General features: G+C 42.8%; 1 protein-coding gene across 23 annotated transcripts in view; it reads left to right on the top strand.

Moving 5' to 3' along the window:
- TSNARE1 (t-SNARE domain containing 1) overlaps positions 1-19513 on the top strand; it is a 449654-nt gene that overhangs the window by 13749 nt on the left and 416392 nt on the right. For 11 of the 23 annotated variants that reach the window (XR_015283186.1, XM_086876994.1, XM_086877121.1 and 8 more), the window contains exon 2: positions 1679-1772. The exons of 4 other annotated variants lie outside the window; for them this stretch is intronic. The gene's annotated coding sequence lies outside the window, so the exon portion shown is untranslated. Of the gene's footprint in view, positions 1-1678; positions 1778-19513 lie in introns of those variants that run through there. 8 more of the 23 variants (XM_086877069.1, XM_086877002.1, XM_086877117.1 and 5 more) reach the window with 3 other exon arrangements.

Genomic DNA, 19513 nt, shown 5'->3' on the forward strand with positions numbered 1-19513 from the left:
GAGATGTCTGTGTGCTGGACTCTGTGTGCTGGACAAATAATTCTGTTTTCATTTGGAGCAGGACTGCCTCAATTTGAGACAAATTTTGTCATTTTTTTCTCCCCACCTTAAATTGCAATAAAGCGTATATAGGAAGGTCTCCAGGATGGAGATGCGGATTGTTCCTGAATTAGCTGGATGTGAAAGTTCCACCACTCTTCTTATATGAAGGCTTGTCTCTTGGGAAGAGGAATTTTTGACCTTTGGTCAGAGAAATAACAAGGAAGAAGTGTTGTGTGATGTGGCATGACAAAGTTCTGCTGAGCAACATCTTAAAATTTAAAGGTCTTCCTTATTTACCCTGTCTTTGAAAGCTGCTTCTGGGTACTGCACTTTAACTTAAAGGCTTTTAATCATTATTTTCCCCCATGTTTTGGAGGTGTTGGCTTTTGAGGGTGTTGAAGTCGATTGTGTAATCAAAGAGGAGGAAAGGGTAATTGGGTGGCTTTTCTAAGGGAAAAAAAACTCAAGGCAGAAGCTCCTTTGGCATTCTTTGCTGCTCTCTTTGGCCCCAGTGTATCCCAAGTGATTTGACTTTCTCCACCATCCCATCATAAGGAGGGATTAGAAGGCTTTCATGGTTAGTCTGGAAGGCTGTCTCCTGTGTGGTGATGCTCCTCCTGTTCAAAACAAGCCCAAAATACCAGCATTTTTATTCAAACACTTTATTTGAGGAATAATTGCTCTAAAAAGTCTGTAATACTTTTAATTCCTTACTTTGTCCAGTGTACAAGTGCCTGCACCTGAGCTGCCTAAGCCATTCTTTTTCTTCTTTTCTCTTTTATTTTTTATTAAAGCATAATAAACTGCATTAAATTCATTCTGGAGTATTAGTTTCCAAATTTGGGCAAAAAACCCCACCAACATTTGTGGAAGTGTGTGTGGGAAATAAGTTTATGATGTCATTACAGTCTCCAGAGTTATCTGAGTTTTTGGATCCTTATGGATGCTGTTCCTGATGAGAGGAAATGGCCTCAAGTTGTACCAAGGGAGGTTTGGATCTGATATAAGAAAAAATTTCCTCACTGAAAGTGTGGTCAAGCATTGAACAGAGTGCCCATGGAAGTGGTAGAATCACCATCCCTGAAAATGTTCAAAAGTCCAGTGTTGGGTCCCCTTGGTTATCTCAGTTGTGTGGTTGAAAGTTGTTCTCTCTCAGCAATCCTTATATTTGCATGGGCTTTCTTTTTGTAGGAAATGTAGTAAAAATGTACTAAAACCAGCTCCTGTTTAACTGGCTAATGCTGGCTATAAAATATCCCATAGATATACGGGGGGAAATGACACTAATGTGAAATCACAAATTGCAGAAAATAAAATTCCTTGCTGTGTTTTGCTAGGCATCCCCTAATGTTTGCACCCTGAAATGAAAGGGAAGAAATGTTCTTTTGTTTCCTTTTTTTTGTGTATGTTCCATTGTCAACAGATGTGGTGTAGGCCAAAAGCAAAGCTTTCCTAATATATGGATATGTTTAACAAATTCACAGGGTATGAAAACTCCCAGATGAATCTAAAGATACAGCTAAAACCTCAGTCTTGGGAATCCCTGAGCTTCAGACTGAGGGAAGCAGAGCAGATAAAAGCCTGTTTGTGCTTCTCACATCTGATTTTGGTTTTTTTTGTCCTTTTATCTGAACAGGAACAATACTGCTGAGCTGGGCCTTGGGTCCATTGGGTTATTGCTGCCAAGTTCCCAGCAAGTGGCTCCACAACACAGCAGAATAAAATTGTGGGTGAGGTAATTTTTGCTGTTTTCTTGCCTTGATAATCCTTCCCATTTCATTTTTATTTTTCATTGCTTTTGGTTGGTTTTCTCCATATCCTTTCAGCTCATTGGAGGTGATGCTGCATGTTGTAGAGGAGGCTCTGGAGTGGGGGTGTAGGAGTGCTGTGGGCTTTGTTCTTGCAGATGCTCACCTCTGGATGACATCTTCTGCTCTTGCAGTGGTTTCCTTGTTTTAACTGGTTACTGTTGCGTGATCTCCATCCACATCCTCCCCCAACATCTGATCTTGGCTGTGCATTAAACTCTGGGATGTCCCCTGCTCATGATATGTTGACTTTGAGTTGGGCTTTCTGGCCAAAGCCAGAGTTGCTGGGTGTTCTCTGCTAGGAACAGATGGTCAGTGAAAGTTCCATTTTTCAAGGTGTAACAGACTGTGTCTGTAAAACCTATGGAGTTCTTTAACAGCAATAACAGTTTTCTTAAACTGCATCTGTTTTTCCCACCTGGAATATCGTTAACAGTAATTTGTATCATGGCTGGAATAGTTGTTTCATGGTCTCCAGCTTAATAGGAGGAAATAAGTCTTTTCTTGGGTATTTTTGGTTTGCTGTCTGTTTTTTCCTTGTTAGAATGTTATTATGAAACTAGTAAAATGGATGGATTTTATGTATTTATCTGAATTGATTGGTTATCTTGCAAGAAGAAATTGAAAATATTGAAGAAATTTGAAACAAGTCCTAAAAAAGATTTTTTAAAAATGTTAAAGTATTTTTCATTTCTCTGCTTCCCTTTTCCATAGCACTTGGAGCACTGGCTTGTTCCAGCCCCGATTCCTACACAGAGCTAAAGAGATTTGTAACATTCAGTAAATAATATGCATAAATTGTGCCTATTAACGTTCTGAGTAATTACCAACAACAGAGTAAATACGAGGTTAATGAGATTAACGGGGCAGAGGAACGAAAGCTCTGAGTGTCCCTCCCGGTGGCCCTGGAGCCCAGGGTGGCCCCGTTTCTGTTGATGAGCCCAGCATGGCTGGAGCTGCAGCAGTGATTTTGCTGCTGTTCCCCATACAGAGCCTAATGAGTTCCTACTGCTGGCATTTTTCTTTAAATGCTGGATAATATTATTAAATCCCACTCCTTGCAAGGGTTGTATTTAATAGCTGTTATTTATGCTTTTTCCCCTATTTGTTTCTGGTTCTGGGGCTCAGTGACAAGGTACCTGATTAGCCCTAGTCCTCTGACATCTTCTCCCACACATCTGGTACCCTCCTGGATGCCTCCTCAAGGCCACCAGAGGAACTGGCCAGAGTCTTTTCATGTTACTGTCAGAATATTGTACTCAGAAGTACTTTGAGATTAACCCTTACTTTCTTATCCGTAGCTCCATCCTGGCTTGATTTAATTTGTCCTTTGCCTTTTTCCCCTCTAAGAGCTCTTCATGACATGCTCTCCATTAAGTCTTGCAGGGACAGAAAGTCCAATTTCCAAGCAAAACATGGTTATTTTTCTACTCTAGTATCTCTCAAGCCCTCTCTCTTTTCCAGGTTAGTGGGTTTTCTGCTCTCTGTCCATCATCCTCCAGCATCCTCTGGCAGTCTTCAATGTTTCATCAATGTCACTACCTCAGAATTGTTTATTTGAGTTTTCTCCACCCAAAACTGCATCTGCGTGGTTCCCTCAGAGCTCTGGGCACCGACTCCCCTTGCTGGTCACGTTACAAACTGCAACCTATTTTTTTTCTGTTTTAAATGAAAATGCCTTACCCAGAGACCTATTTCGTTTACTCAAGATAAATGTTGTACTTATGACTCTGATTTTTCTTGTTCTGGCAGTTCTGATTAAACCATGAAGCTTCCATGTAAACAATTCAGGTAGAATTTGGGCACTGCACATTGCCTAAATGAATTATTCACCTCTTAGCTTTTGCTTTCATTTCTTGGGTGTTTGGTTTTCTTTCTTGTGTGGGTTTATTTCTAAAATTTATTTTATTATTGCAAGTTATTTTCCTACTGTTTCAATTGTGTAGAGCAGTGATTTCTCTCACCTCTCAGTTCTCTTGTGTTTTGTTGTGAGGTTGGCTGGTTAAGGGATCAGGAACACATGTAGTGTTCTCCTCTCCCCTTCCAGCTGCAGGGAATGAAGAGGAAGAACCAGGGATATTCAGTAGATCAATACCTGGCCCCAAGCCTGGTGTCACCAGCAGATTTTTAGGTTTTTTTATTATGGGATGCTGTGCCAGCGAGGCCCTTGGTTCTGCTGTCCCAGTGGAGGTAGGGGATGGAGATCCCTGCAGCAGCAAAGGCACCGGGGTTATTGATGTGTTCAAAACCGTGGAAGTGCCTGAGAATGGCCATGTAGGAATTAGGGCTCCTTCCCTAAAGAAAAGTGGTGGGAACAATAGCCCAGCTGAAGTGCATCTGCACCAGTGCCCACTGCATGGGCAACAAACAGGAGGAGCTGGGAGCCCCTGTGCAGCTGGAAAAATACGGCACAGTTGCCATGAGGGAAACAGGGTGGGATGACGCCCACAGCTGGAGGGACAGGGAGCAGAATGAAGCCCCCATAATCCAGGGGGAAATGGTCAGTGACCTGCTGTGCACACTTAGGCCACAAGTCTCTGGGGCCACACAGGGTCATGGAATCATAGCATAGCTTGGGTTGGAAGGAATCTTAAAGATCATCCAGTTCCTATGGCCCTGCTGTGGGCAGGGACATCTCCCACTATCCCAGGTTGCTCCAAGTCCCATCCTGGCCTTGCACACTCCCAGGGATGGGGCAGCCACAGCTTCTCTGGGCAACCTGTGCCTCTGTTTCTCCACCCTCATTGTGAAAAATTTCTTCCTTAAAACCTGTGATGATGAGATTTTGATAGGAACAGTTCCTCCCTTGCCCTGCACAGACATGATAAAGGGCATTCTGAGGGAGAAGAAAGTAGGTTTTGAGTTTTTTTGGTGGGCTGATCTCTCTCCCTTTTCCCCCTCTGTCTATTCCAGTTGGTAACTGGGGAAGCAATTGATCTGAGCGTTGTCTCTCTGTGCCGAGGCTGGGGCCGTGACTCCCATTGCTGGTCAGCCTGCAGGAAAGTCATGCTGATGCTTCCAGATGTTGCAGTGCAGCTGGACAGAGAGGTTTCTGAGCTCCAGGACATTGAGACCTCCATAAGGCGAGGAATGTGTTAAATTGTAACATCTTAACCGCTCATAGTTTCATCATTTGGATATTTTTGCAGATAGAAAAGCGATGGAGATAGCAAATGTGTGTGTGTGAGTGCAAGGGAGGGACTCACACATATTTCTGTGCGAGGGCAGGGGAAACGACTCAGCTTGCTGCAGCTTGTTGCTAATATTTGTGTCTGAGCGCTTAAAATTTCACAAGAGATATTAAGACTTGAGAAATGTGTTTTGTTGCCTTGTAAGTGTATGATTAAACCTTCATCATTTTCTTCTTTTTCACTGTGGGAATCTTTAAGTCGTTACACTTGTTTTCTTCAGGCATCACACTGAAAGCAGAGTGGCGTTGTTATTTATTTATTTTTTGGAACGTGCTCCTCTCTGCCTGTTTTATGCAAAGGCACTTTAATTGATCTCACAGACGGTCGAGAAGAGGACAAAGAAGAAAATATTTGATGCAGCGTATAATTCTTTCTGGTTTTGCCTCAAAATAAAAAGCCACTTTGCAAGGATTTATATATCTAAACACATTTTATGTAGACAGAACAGCTACATTTTATCTGTCTGCTGCAGGAGGCTGATGCAAAGAAATGTCTTGATCAATGGTATGGCCTGGTTCAGGGTAACTCCCAAACTGTTCCAGTGGTGAACACATTGCCAGTTTCTTGCCACCTTGATTACAATTGTTGTTTCTTTCTATATTTGTTTTGACTATTTTAATTTAGTTTCCTTGAATGTTAAAAATGAAAATGATGCAGGTCCATTCCTTGCTGTGCTGTACTGGAGCACAGTGACATCTCATTCAACCAGGAGTCTTTCCTCTGCATTTTGCAGCTCCAGGATGCTTTGGATGAGGTGAGAGGACTGTGACTTGTCTTTAATTCTCCTGCTGCATCCACAGCTTAGTCAAGCCTGGCAGTTGAACACAGATTGCCTGAACTGCAAAGCATCACTTCAGTGTCAACACCTCCCTTCTGTCTGTTTAAGGTGAAACAACTGCAGGGATTTGATGCTGTTGTTTGCTTCCCTTCAAGGTTTGAAGTCTGAACATCGTCAGTGCTGGTGGAGTCAGGAGTATTTATGGGCTGGAGTCACCTTGCTTTGGCTCTGTTGTAGTCAAATGTCAAATTAAATGGTGTGTGTCAGGTCCTGTTCTGTGTTTGTGATTTGCTGTGGCTGAGATGTGGAATGCACCCATGAGTTAATGCACACTTCCATGATTTGCTCCTTCAGTACTAAAGATTTCTGGACATGGCCTGCAAGAGCTGGCTGAGAAACTGCCTGAAAGCTCTCCCTAAAATAGTGAGCTTTGGGAAGCCCTCTGTAGTCTGACAAGACTGAAATGTGGACCACAGGGTTGTTGTCACCTTCATGTGTTGGAGATTTTGTCAATTTAATGGAGTTAAAATACTTTGAAGAGATTAATCTCTTTAGAAGTTGTGTTAATGTCTTGAATGTCTCAAGTAAGTAAAAATCCCTTATTGAAATAGCTTTTTGATAGTTTGGAGGTTTTCAGCTGCATTCATTTGAAATATGCCTTGTGCCATGACTTAAGGGTGCTTTTTCAATATATTTTTGGATTTCTTTTATTTAATATTGAGCTTGAGAAAGAACAGCCCCTGTCAGCTGCCCTCCCCCCCAAAAAGAAGGATGAGTAAAAGCAGGAAATAAGCAAGAGAAGCTTGTCATTAAACCTAAATCCACTTACAAACATCTAGTAAAAAGGCATCTTTAGAGGCTCATTCTGTACTTTTATTACAAGGATGGTGTTATACTGCTGTATATATCAGAGAACTGGGTAACAGCATGTCTTCTGTCCTCAACAACTGCTTAGAGCTGTAGGTTTTTGTGTTCAAGCTGATGAATATTTTAACTTGATGTCTCCAAGGGTGAAATGAAGGAGTAGCTGCTCTGAGGGATTAATACAGAGTGAATTAGATGTTTGTAAAAAGCATTAAAAGCTGCAGTCGCTGTATTGAATCCTGGTATTGGAAATGTGAGGCGAGATGCTGTGGTGCATCGTTCCCTGTTGCAGAGGGACATCCATATGGATTGCAGGATTAAGATAGCTGGTTGTTTGTTTAGTGGGTGATTAGATGACATGAAAAAAGGGAAAAAAAAACACTTACTCCCCACTCCCTCTCTTATTTCCCAACATCAGTCATAAAAATAGTTGTAAGAAACCTTGGGGATGTTGCTTCTCTTTTCCTTCACAGTTTCAGCAAGCACCACAGGCTGAGTACTCGTGGGTACCACAAGGGTGATGTTTCTTGACCCCAGAGGCTGCATCCTGACTTTTTCTCTGTGTCTACCAGCCACAAGGCAGGAATAACATAGCCCAAGTGGGCAAGGAGATGCCCAAGGGATATCTCACAGTAGAGGGTGGTGGTGTTTTCTCCTGCTCCTACAGCATCACCAGGATGGGAGCCAGACACCATCTTTGACATAGGTAGACACTAACTCAGGGTATTGAGACCTGTTTTCCCACTGTTTTCCCACTGCCAGGGTTATTCTGGAGCCACAGCAATGCTTGGAGCAGCCCAGCCCTTGTTCTGCTGGTTGGGCTTGGGGCTGTTTATTTTGCCACCTTCTCAGAAATCGCTCTCAACTCAGCTCACTTTTTTTTAGAAATGTGCTTTCATAATTTGTGATCTGAAAGGCTCTCCTGCAATGGAGGAGGTTTGGAGCTGTTATTTTTAACTGAATGTTTCATTGATCTGATTTACAGCACTAGCTGCTGGTCCCTGTATTAGCAAGAGAGCGGAGTGGCAGCCGTGGTGTGGGGCAGGGAGTGTTGTGGGGAGGTCTTGAATTCCCTCCCTTGTCAGAGCTAATTCATCACAGAGCTGCAGCCTCAAGGTGCCTTTTTGCATAATTTTAAGCCAGTAAAAGTGAGGGCTCCACTCTCTTGTAAGTGGATTCATTGAGTTCAGCCCTATCCAACATTTTTGCCTCGTTGTGTTAAGCCAGCATCAAAGTCTGATGCATTCCTAACAGAACCCTATAAAGAATAATTTAAAAGATGCTCAGATTTTGGAGTTTCAACTCTCATGAAGCAGCTTGTGCTTTCTCTTGGGTTAAATTAGTCTTGCTGCATTCCCAACTGAAGAGCCTGAGTTTCAGCTACTGGGACATGGTGGGACCTTGGCTGATGTGGTAGGGTGGATTCTTCTGGGCAGTGCCATTCTCTCCTGGAGAAAAGGAGGCTCAGTGGGGACCTCACCACTCTCTACAGCTGCCTGGAAAGAGGTTGTAGTGAGGTAGGTGCCAGTCTCTTCTCCCAGGTGACAAGTGACAGGATAAGAGGAAATGGCCTAAAGTTGAGCCAGGGGAGGTTTAGATTTTTAGATTGGATTTTAGGAAAAGCTTCTTCACTGCCAGAGTTGTTAAACATTAGAAAAGTTTGCACAGGGAAGTGGTGGAGTCACCATCCCTGGACATGTTCAAAAAACATGTGGACATGGCACTTGAGGATGTGTTTTAGTGGTGACCATGGTGGTGGTGCTGAGTTAACACCATCGCTGTTGGACTCGATGATCTTGGAGGTCTTTCTCAACCTTTACAATTCTCTGATCTCTGTCTGTGATGTGGAGAGCAAAACCTTCATGGAGTGTAAACCAGAGCTGGGAGCACCTGAAACCTTCAATGACTGGTTTGAGTGTTAGCTCAGTCCTGAGTGCGTAAATAAAGCTGAAAGCCTCGGGAACGGGTTATTTTTCTACTTCACAAGCCAGAAAATTAAATACAAACAGAATATTTGGGGCAGGGGGCTGAAAGTGAGAGCGGATGAGCACCATTGGGTTGTTGTCAGAAATATTTTTCTAAGCTTTTTTTGATAGTTTGAAGTCTCTCACTTCCTTTAAGGCTTTCTCTCCTGTCGGTGTCTTTCTGCCTCTTCCGCTGAAGTAGGTTGGTCGAGTTAATCACATCAGAGGAAAAAAATACAGTTCACTGATTTTCTCCTCCACTCAACCATCAATGTATGTATTCACCAAGCATGTAAGGACTTAATATCTCAGTGTCCTCAAGGAAATCTCAGGCAAATTCACCGATTATCTATTCTTTTTTTGCTATCATGCAGTCAATCAGTTAACATGTGTCCGGGTCTAGATTACCCATGTGGGTTGTTTGCTGCCTCTCTGGATGCTTTGGAGAAGAAATTGAGGCATGGATGGGACCTGAAGTTGAGGAGGGGGAGTGTCCATGGATACAGGGAGGGTGTGGAGAGGTTGTGACAAAAGCATCATGAGGATATGGAGTAGGAGAACAGGGGTTGTCATGGAAGGATGCTTTTTGTAGGGGACACAGGTGGGGATTCACCATTGATTTCTGCAATCCTCAGTGCTGTGCAGAGCAGAGATGTGTGGGTTTATCACTGCTAAGCCTTGTGTTGGCCAAAAAAAGAGTAGAAGGAACATAATTTTTTTTCAAGATGTTCTGAAAGTTGGACATTTAGGACATTGTCCTTAGTCTTCCTGATGCAAAATAACTGAATTACTTAACATTCCATATATTTGGTGTATGCCCCCTCCTCCCCTGGAAGTGGAACTGATGAGAGTGACAGGGAGCTGGATTATGAAAAGTAACACCTCTGTGAGGTCAGGGTGGCTACCTCTGTTTCAGAGATCCTCAGGGTTTTTCAAGGCAAGTGTGCCTGTGTGGACAGTCCAAATTTAGAAAGGAGAGTAGGGTGAGATTCAGCCTGTCCTGCTGGGTTGGGCTTTTCATATATTCACAGAATCACAACATCTCCCTCTGGAGTTCATCCATTCCAACCCCCTGCCAAGGCAAGGAACACATCCAGGTGGGTTTGGAATGTCTTCAGCGAGGGAGAATCCACGTCCTTCCCGGGCTGCTGTGCCAGTGCTCTGCCACCCTCTGTGAAAAAGTTCATCCTCAGGTTGAGATGGAACTTGTTGTATTTTAGTTTATAGCCATTGACCTTGTCCTGTTGCTGAGGACCATAAAAAGAGCCTGGCACCATCCTCTTGACTCCTGTCTTGGAGATATTTGTATGGATTGATGAGATCCCCTCTCAGTCTTCTCCAGACCTGCCAGGCCTGGCTCCCACAGTCTCTCCTGACAAGAAAGACCTCTCTCCCAGCTAGACTTTGAACTGTGGAGAATCCACTGAAGCCAGTGTGTGTCAGTTGTCTGCTGATGACACAGAATCACAGAATCACGGAATGATTTGGGTTGGAAGGGATGTCAAGGACCATCCCATTCCAACCCACAGCCATGGACAGGAACCTTCAACTAAACCAGGTTACAGGCAGTGCAGACTTCCATCATGTTCTTCCAAAAAAAACAACTTAAGAAAAGAGAAACTTTACTTGAGAAACTGTTTTCATCCGATGATGGTGTTCAGGAGGGAAGAAGTGAACTCTTTGCATTGCTTATCTCCTGTATCTCAGTGCTTATCTCCTGTAGCATTCACAAAAAGGCTGAAAGCTGAAGCGTAGCCAGCTCAGGGCAGCAATCCCGTGCACTCCGCTGCAGGGAGATCCTGGCTCCCCAGACTTCTGCACTAACAGGAACGAGCCATCTGGGAGGCAGGAGATGACTCCAAACTGTTCTGTTGGTATGGATGACTTTGCCAAGGAGGAGGTTCCTGTCACACTGGGTGCTACTATTGATGGCACTGATGCAGATCTTGTGTGCTCCATCATGAGCACTGGAGATGAGCTCACCCCTCTGCCTGGAGTGAGGAAGGCTCTTGCACACTCAGACTTCCTCTCTGCTTGCTCTTTTCCCTGAATGGCCAAATAAGCTCAAATTTTCCTCTTGAAATGTTGTTTCTCTTATCTTCTGCTGCCTTAAATTTACTAATGACCTTTCCTGCAGCTTGAATGCAGTGTTCCTGGTACTGTGAGCAATGTAAACTGTCTTAAATTATACCCCTCGTCCTCCATCCATCTCAGTTTGGTTTTGCAGGGAGATCGTGCGTTATCACTTGGAGTTTGCTTTCAGAATTGAGGATGGTAATAAATAAATGCTGCTGGTAGCAACAGGAGAACGTGGACTGCTTTAACCATCTCAGTATGCAGAAAAGAAGGAAGAAGGGATTTTTAATTTTATTTTTTTCTTCACTTATGACTTGTATCAAGCCCTGTATCTTCTTCAACCTAGGTTTTCTAGGGTTATAAGCAAAGATGCTCCTGTCAGCTGATTTTCCTGCCTCACATCTGGAAATGCCAGTTTGGGTCACTGCAATAAAGGCAGCTGCACTAATGCAAACTCTGCTATGTGTGCCTTCCTTTGCATGCTTCCTCTGCACCTGGAATTGTTTCCCTCTTCATGAAATGACTTTTGATTGGACACCTACAGGTGTGTTGCTGTATTTTTCTTGGTAATCTCTGTCACTCCCCTAATTTTTACATGGCAGTTTAGCGGAAGGGCTGTTGAGACCCAGCTGTGTTGGCATTCATCAGTTTTGCTCTGACTTGACTGCAAACAAGACCCTGTGTTTGTTTGCAGTTAAGATGGTGAGAAATCCTTAATATAGAAAAGCAAATTCATGCAATGAATGATATAGATCTAATTTTTGGACTAAAGTGGCGAAAAATCAGGTCACTATTTAACTGAAGGACACTTTTCTGTTAATTATGGTCCCAATTTCTTCAACAATAGGAGAGTAATGTGGGCAGATCAATTTGTTGGAGCACAACAGATTTATATTGGAAACAAACTGTGACACTTGCTGGTTGGGCAGAAGTACTTGGGAAGCAAGAAGTGAGTTCAGGCCTCTGGCTGTGGGACACCTGCTTCTTGCAGGGGGTGTTTGGGGTGCAGTACATGGATATTCTGGTCAGGTTATGTATATAAAAGTTATGGAATCATAGAATGGTTTGGGTTGGAAGGGATTTTAAAGTCCATCCAGTTCCAGCCCCCTGCCGTGGGCAGGAGCACCTTCCACTTGACCAGCTTGCTTCAAACACTGCCCAACCTGGCCTTGAACGCTTCTGGGGATGGGGCAGCCACAGCCTCTCTGGGCAACCTCTGCCAGGGCCTCACCACCCTCACAAGAAGGAATTTCCTCCTCATAACTAATGTAAACCCACTGTCCTTCAATTTAATTAATTAACCCTATGTCTTACCTCTTCATGCCCTTGTGAAAAGTCCCACCCTTCCTTTAGGTCCCTTTTAGGTATTGGGAGGGGCTCTAAGGTATCCTGGAGCCTTCTCTTCTCCAGACTGATCAGCCCCAACTGTCTCTGTCTTCATAGAAGAAGTGCTTCTGCCCTTAATATTTCCCTTGATTTTCAGGCTGATAGTTATAGTTTTTAGGGTTTTTTTTTAATTTCTTTTTATTTTTTCTCTGATTTGTTTAAGCTGTCCAACAGCTTCAAGTTATAGGAGCAGCCAAAAAGGGTGGAGAATGGGACCAATAAAAGGGAAGTTCAGCACAGACTCTGATGATTCTTATGTCACTGTCATTCTTTGTGATGATCCATGTTGCTGGGAAGGCTGAAAAAGTGGCATCTGTCACTCCCCAGCCATGGGGCCATTTTGTTTAAACATATAAGAAAATTATAGGATGAGTGTCTGGAGGCAATGCCATGGGAACAAGTAATAAAGACTTCTCTCTCAGCTCAAGAGGATCTCTTTCCTGGAGGGGAATGTCAAGAAATGCATCTCCTGTGACTTCTGCATCCCTTGTGACACTGCATCTCTCTTGACTTTTGGTAGCCTATTTGTGGAAGTATTCAGAGAACATATTCTCCTACATATTCTCCCATCTGTCTTTTTCCCAAACTCACTGGCCTTGGTGAATGCTTAAGAATAGATGTGCTTTCTGAGTTATGTTGAGAAGGCAGTTAAGAATTTATTTTTTGACCTTTCTGTGTTTAGATGATAATATTTTTAGTATCTTCTATGATGGTTGCTTCTGAGTTGATTTGGACTCTCTTTTCCCATTTAAATGCAGAGAAGAAACTTGATCAGTGTCCTAATCCAAAATATATTTTGGGTTGTTCTACCGCCTGGGCCAAGGTGTGCAAGAACCCTTTTCATGGCTCTTAGTTGTTGTTTTACATTGTTCATAAAACTCTTTTTTAGGAATGGAAGAACTGTGCTTGTAGCATTTACCAGTTCCCAAGAATGTGCAGTTGCTTGGCTGTACAGACCCTGAATAAACATGCAAAAAAAAGGGAGCCCAAAATATCATCCTACCACCAAAAAGGTGTGAAATGGAAAGGAAGGAATTGTTTCTTCATGTAAACTTTTTAATTTATTTTTTTTTTTACTTGGCTTCCCCACCGCATCAGTGTTTTTTTCTTTCATTTGCCACTTACCTCATCTTAAGCTTGCAGGCAGATGACTCTGGATGGTCTTTTATTTTCTAAAGAAAAGGGATAATACAGGCAAGAACATCTCAAACAATCTTAAGATGGTGAGGTATGGAAAAAGCTTTCTATAAAATGACATCTGTTGGGGATGTGATGTATCTCTTGAATTCAGTGTAATTAGACCCCGCTCAGCTGTGTAACTTTTGACATGGATTGGCATCTGCTTCTCTGAAGGCTTAATGGTGCCTTTAATTATAAGTAGTCTAGGAATTGCCTAGAGAGCCACAGGCTTCATTTCGTTCAAGAATCTCTCTTTTGGATGGTGATCAGTAATAACGTGCTCAGAAGAAGAGCCAGCAATGTCCTGATATGCAAATGTGGTGATGAATCCTCCCTGGGTTTCTCCTGATGGTAGATCATTAAGACTTGGCTTCAGCTTTTCATGCTTCAACTTAGTTATGACAACTTTGGCTGGTCTTGTTATGTGCTTCCCTGTGCCTTTGGATCCTGGAGTCCTTGGCCTCTAAGACCTGTGCTGTATGTCAATTATTCAGAAAATTCTCTTATCTCTTGAATATTTCCTGACTACTTTTTTCTTCTTGAGGGAGATTTCCTGGTTTTTAGTGGGGTTTTTTTGGGTTTTTTTTTTTTTTGGTATGTGGTAGGAAGCTGAGAGATTCTTCTCTAAACTGGTCCTTGTTGAGGCTTTTTCTGCTGTATTTGATACCAGTTTACAAATCAAACTCACTCCTTCAGTGTGTCTCCTTTCTTCTCCTCAGTCTCCATGGGGCAAGAAGTGTTTCAGGTCTTCATCCCTCAGCAGCTCTTTCACTATTAAAAGGTTAAGAAACAAATGACACTGCACCACCAATTTTGCCATATAATTGTCATAGAATTCTACAGTGGTTTGGGTTGGAAGAGACCTAAGGATCACCTATTTCCAAATCCCTGCACCTTCCAGGTTGCTCCAAGCCCCATCCAACCTGGCCTTAGACACTTCCAGGGATGGGGGAGCCACAGCTTCTCTGGGAAACCTCTGCCAGGGCCTCACCACCCTCTGAGTGGTGAATTTTATGTTATAGTGTCCTATAATAATTACATTTTGCTGTAAAATAATGATATTATTCTGTCCTCTTTCCTATGCATCCCATTGCTCACCTGAAAGGACAAGCCTTGGGCAAGGTTTCTTTTTGAGGTGCCAGTGGTGACATCTGGTTCCTTTTGTTGGTTTCAGCTTCTGTTAGGAGTGTTCCTGCTACAACACTTCCTCTCCATCCTTGTTTCACGTTTATTTGTAGATAATTCTAAGCCATATTGAAGTAAAAGTCCTAAATAAGAGAAAAAAATCAACTTGCATTCTCAAGAAGGCAATGAGTTGGAATTTTGGGGACCACGAGCTACTGTGAGGGTCTTAAGGTGTCTTTCCCCTTCTTTTCCCATCAGTTGATGTCCCCCATGATCACAGAATCACAGAATGGTTTGGGTTAAAGTTTGGATCATTCAGATCCAAACCTCTGCCATGGCAGGGACACCTCCCACCAGACCCAGCTGCTTGTCCTGGTTATACTCATTTGTGTGATCAGGCTCAGACAGTGACAACAGCAGTCCCAAAGAACTTGAAGAAGTTCCTGGAGACCTGTGATTCCTTCCACAGTCAGTGGAGCACCTTTAGGGAGGCTCTGGTCTCTCTTCCTTGGCTGTAGAGCTGGATTAATAAGCATAACACTTCAGTTACATGGGTGAACTTGGCTTTTTCTCCCTTCCCTGTTCTCTAGCACATTCAAGGAATTTAAATTGAATCCATGTTAGTGTTTACTGCTTTCAGATGTGCTCACTCAGCACTCTGGCTGCTGTTCATACCCCTGCAAGCCTCTTCTTGCACATCCCAATCTTTGAACGATCGGAAAATCTTTGACAAAGTATTTAATTAGCTGTGTTACAGCCTCGCTGCCCAGACTTGGCAATATTTGTGATTCTGCCTGTGTTTGCATCCTCCTTAAGTCATGGCTGGAAGAAAGACAGCCATGATTCCCAGTCAAAGCTCACTGGACCTGGGATCCCTCTGAGCCCATGCATCACTCAGGGAGCTGCTTTGAGCGTTCATCTCTGCTGTTCACAGTGTTTTTTCCACATTAGAGAAACTAAGGTGAAATTTTTCTACCACTGGAAGCCCTAAAATCGAAGCAGAGGCATTAACTGCATTCAAAATTATGACTTGGAGCAGGTTACCACCATTTTAAATCCTGTGTATTTAATTGCTTTTTCAAAAAAAACATCCCCCGGTACAATAATTCCCAGCCCAGGTCCTGCCTAAAAGGTGCAACTGCCAGGTCATCCTTCCACTTTGGTACAAATGTTGGGATGGTCCCTTGAAGGATCCTTCTTGTTTCTTTGGTGCCTTTTACTTTGATCCAGGAGCACTTTTTTTATCCAGCCTCCTGGCATCTTTGCAAGGAAGGGAGGTATTGAGAGAAAATCATTTACAGGGTTTGGTGGCATGGTGCCATTTTGTTACAGTGTAATCATGCTTGAAATATTCAATAGAACATTATTCTCGAGTTAATGGGGGAGATTGTTGTTGGATTATATCCTGTGTGATTTTTCTTTCTGTGTGTGTAGAGTTTTCTTGCTGCAAATGAGATAAATAAAGGATTATATCTACATTCTTAATAGCTGGTATCAGAAATGAAGCACTTCCAATAGAGTATTCCTATTTCTTTTTGCCCACATAAGACTGTTTTACAAGCTTACGTCCTTCTATTTTTTTTTTACCCTCTTTAAATAATCTTAAAATCGTGTTAGAAATTGTCTCCCTTTGCCCAGACTCTAGATAAAGCATCTCTTCACAAGAACAGCAAGAATGATGTTGCATTTTATTTGTTGTAGGAAGAAAAATAGCTAGTTGGAGGTGAACAGAAGAGTGAAAGTTCCTTGAGAAGATGGGAATTGCTTTTTCTCTTTTCTTATGCTTTGGTGGTTGTTTTCAGATCTGCAGCAGTGACCTGGTGATGCTGTGCCAGTGCTGCAGCTGCTGGAGGGACAACAGAGAGAGGGCTGTAGGAGCATCAGCAGAGTATTTCTGGGGGTCAGGAGGCTGCAGGATTCATCTTCCCATCAAAGCAGGGCTGAGAGAAATTGAGGCCCTTTAGAGAACCATTTCAGGTGATTTTCAGTATCAGTCTGGAAAAATCAAAAAGTCCTTCTGTACAGGCGAGATAAAATAAAGGTAATTCAAGGCAACTTGAATCTCTCTGTTTTTCTCAGAGACTTTCAGCAGACATTTGGATCCCAGAATGGTTTGGGTTGGAAAGGGCCTTCAAGACCATCTAGTTCCAACTTCCTGTCATGGGTAGGGTCAGGACCAGGTTACTCAAAGCCCTGCCCAACCTGTTCTGTTTTAAAAACTGGTGATCTTCATGGTTTGTTTGTTTTGGTTTGGTTTTTTTTGAGATGTGTGTACAGTACCTGTTACTCTTAGATTTAGTATTGGCAGCAGTTTCTTGTTCAGTGTGTTGTTCCTTGTCCTATTTTCTAGGGAAGAAAGTATTCTTGACAGTCACAAAGGACACTGGAGTAGATAAAGTGTTATTGTATGGTAATTCCTGCACTCCAAAGTTACAAGGAACCTTTGATCAGTCCTCTGCATGATTATCTTAATATCATGAAGGCTGATAATGTAAATGGAGATTTCAAGCTTGACCTGATTCATAAATAGGATAAGTTAAAATGATGAACGTGATTGAGTTATTTGCTGCAGCTGCTTCCAGGGCTGGATTGATTTGAATTTCTGCTGACAAGGCGTTGAGACCTCTGGGAAGGACATCCCTGAGTTTATTAGCAGATTGCTGGGGAAGGAAGAGTTTTGGGATTTGGAGGGTGGGTGGTGGTGGTGGGCTGGCTGGGCTCTGAAGCCTTGGGCTTTAAGTGAAGTCTTTTGCAATAATTCATTCTGGTTTTAGCAACTCAGTATAATCATTTTAATAGAATGGTGTGTTCCTGGTACTGCCACTGCAGTCAGTGCATCTCAGTGATGGTTCTGCCTGGTACCATGGGCTCCTGATTGTTGCTGGTTTGGAGTTTGGGCATTTAAAGAAATTCTGACTTGTTGATCAGTGATTCTATTTGGGTTGTTTGTATGTTCTGGTAAAAGCTTGTGATAGCTAAAGCTTCTCTGTTCTTTGTTGAGATTTTGTCTCAGAAACTGTGAAATCAGTGGGATGCAGGACCCAGGCTGAATCCATGCTTTGGAATCTTTCTTCTGCAGAATCTCAGTTCCTTATCTGAACATCAGACTCAAATCAGTTTTTCTTCTTTTGTCTTAAGATTCACCTGTGTATAATTTCCATCAGAGTTTCAATTGGGTCTGAAACCTTTGACATCACAGAAATTTCTGGTTGTTAATCTGTGGGTTTTCTGGCCTCCTGGCTCTTGAAGGAGCATTTCAGTGGTGTCACTGTAGCACTTCCCACTGAACACTTGAGGCAAAAAATCATTTAATTCAACCTGGAGAAGAGAAAGTTCCAGAGAGTCCATTCCTGAGCCTAAAGGGGCTCCTGGAGAGGTAAAGGAGAGCTGGAGAGGCACAGAGTGACAAGGCAAGAGGGAATGGCTTTAAACTAACAGAGGGCAGACTTAGATGGGATACTGGGAAGAAATTCTTTCCAGTGAGGGTGGTGAGACCCTGGCACAGGCTACAGAGAAGCTGTGGCTGCCCCATCCCTGGAAGTGTCCAAGGCCAGGTTGGTAGGTAGTGGAAGGTGTCCCTGCTTATGGCAGGGGATGGAACAGGATGATCTTGATCCTCACCCTTCTCCATCTCCTGGGTATGGGCAGGGAGCTGGATGTGCTCTCCCCTGTGCTCTCACATCTCCAGCTGGGATGTGTTTGCTGTCTAGATATTCACCCCCATCCACACATCTCATCTACCAACTCTCCTTTACTTAACCTGCAAAGATTTAAGGCGCTTAATGGCCAGAAGTTTTGGTAACGTGAATTGAAAGCCTTTTATAAATCAGTGTTTGGTGGCCTTCACCTCAGTGTGTAAAGGTAAAAAGCAGCTGTGTGTCCTCCTCCTGCTGCTTCAGGCTCTGTCCTTGTGTTAAATCCTCCTTCTTACTCTGTTTCCTCTGTAAATCCTGCAGGTTGTAACAGTCTCCTAAATCTTGCAGATTGCTGTAGAAAATATCTTCTGTGTTTACTTGTTTGTTAGTTTTAAGAGAGTCATTTGTATTTGACCAGCTTTACATAACTCTGTGTGTGTGTATATATATATATATATACATAATACTTCATTCCTTGCACAAATCCCTATATATATTATTTTACTTTTTTTTAGTTCTAAAGAGCTGGGTAAACTTCCTCAACCTGTTGTGAAGTGATGCCTTATTTTTATGCAAGTCAAGATCTCAGTGCACAGGAGATGACCCCATAGAGGCACTGCAATACCTGTTCCCATTTCTGCACCTTGTTTATACCTGAGATCATCTGATTGTCTTTAACTCCCCCCACATCCCAGCAAACCTGGTGCTGGCAAATGCAGCAACTCAGCTGATGTGCACTGATTTGAAAAAAAAAAAAAATAGGTTTTCCTGGTGCTTTAGCTTTGGGGAGGGGATTTTAGTGCATCTGCATTTCTACATTTCTGAATTACAGCCCCATTTTTTATTTTGCTTTTTTTTTTTCCCTCTACATTTTTCTCCAGCACTGCTGCTTTTTATGGGACTTTTTAAAAACAAAAATAGGGAATTTTTTCCTACTCAAAAATCAGTGTCTGATGCTGGAAAGGGCTTTTACAAATGCTGTGGAGTGCTGCTGCTGCTGGGAACAGCCTCCCATAGCAACCTTCAGCTTGAAAGCTAAAATCACATCACCCCATATGACAGCTTTATTATTAGATTGGCATGTGAACCCTTTGGCAGGGGTCGAGGTGGCAGCAAAAAAGTTCCCCTAGATTCTGTATTTAGGAGGTTTTTTAATTAATTTTAGATTTGTGGGGGCTTTTGTCACTTTTCAGTTTCGCTTTTGTTTATTTTTTTCTGGTTTAAGTTTTCTTTTTCTCGGAATAAATGTTAGAAAAGTGAGAGACGCCACTGTAGGGAAGGTAGATCCCTGCCATGGGGAATGACACATGATCGTGGCTGTCACCAGAGCAATTTCACTGAAAAATAGAATACAAGAATGATTTGGGTTGGAAAGGACCTTTATAATCACCTCATTTCAACCCCTGCCATGGGCAGGGACACCTTCCACTATCCCAGGTTGCTCCAAGCCCCATCCAACCTGGCC

The sequence above is a fragment of the Cyanistes caeruleus genome, chromosome 1 (genome assembly GCF_971803275.1).
Source record: "Cyanistes caeruleus chromosome 1, bCyaCae1.hap1.1, whole genome shotgun sequence".
NCBI classification, from domain to species: Eukaryota; Metazoa; Chordata; class Aves; order Passeriformes; family Paridae; genus Cyanistes; species Cyanistes caeruleus.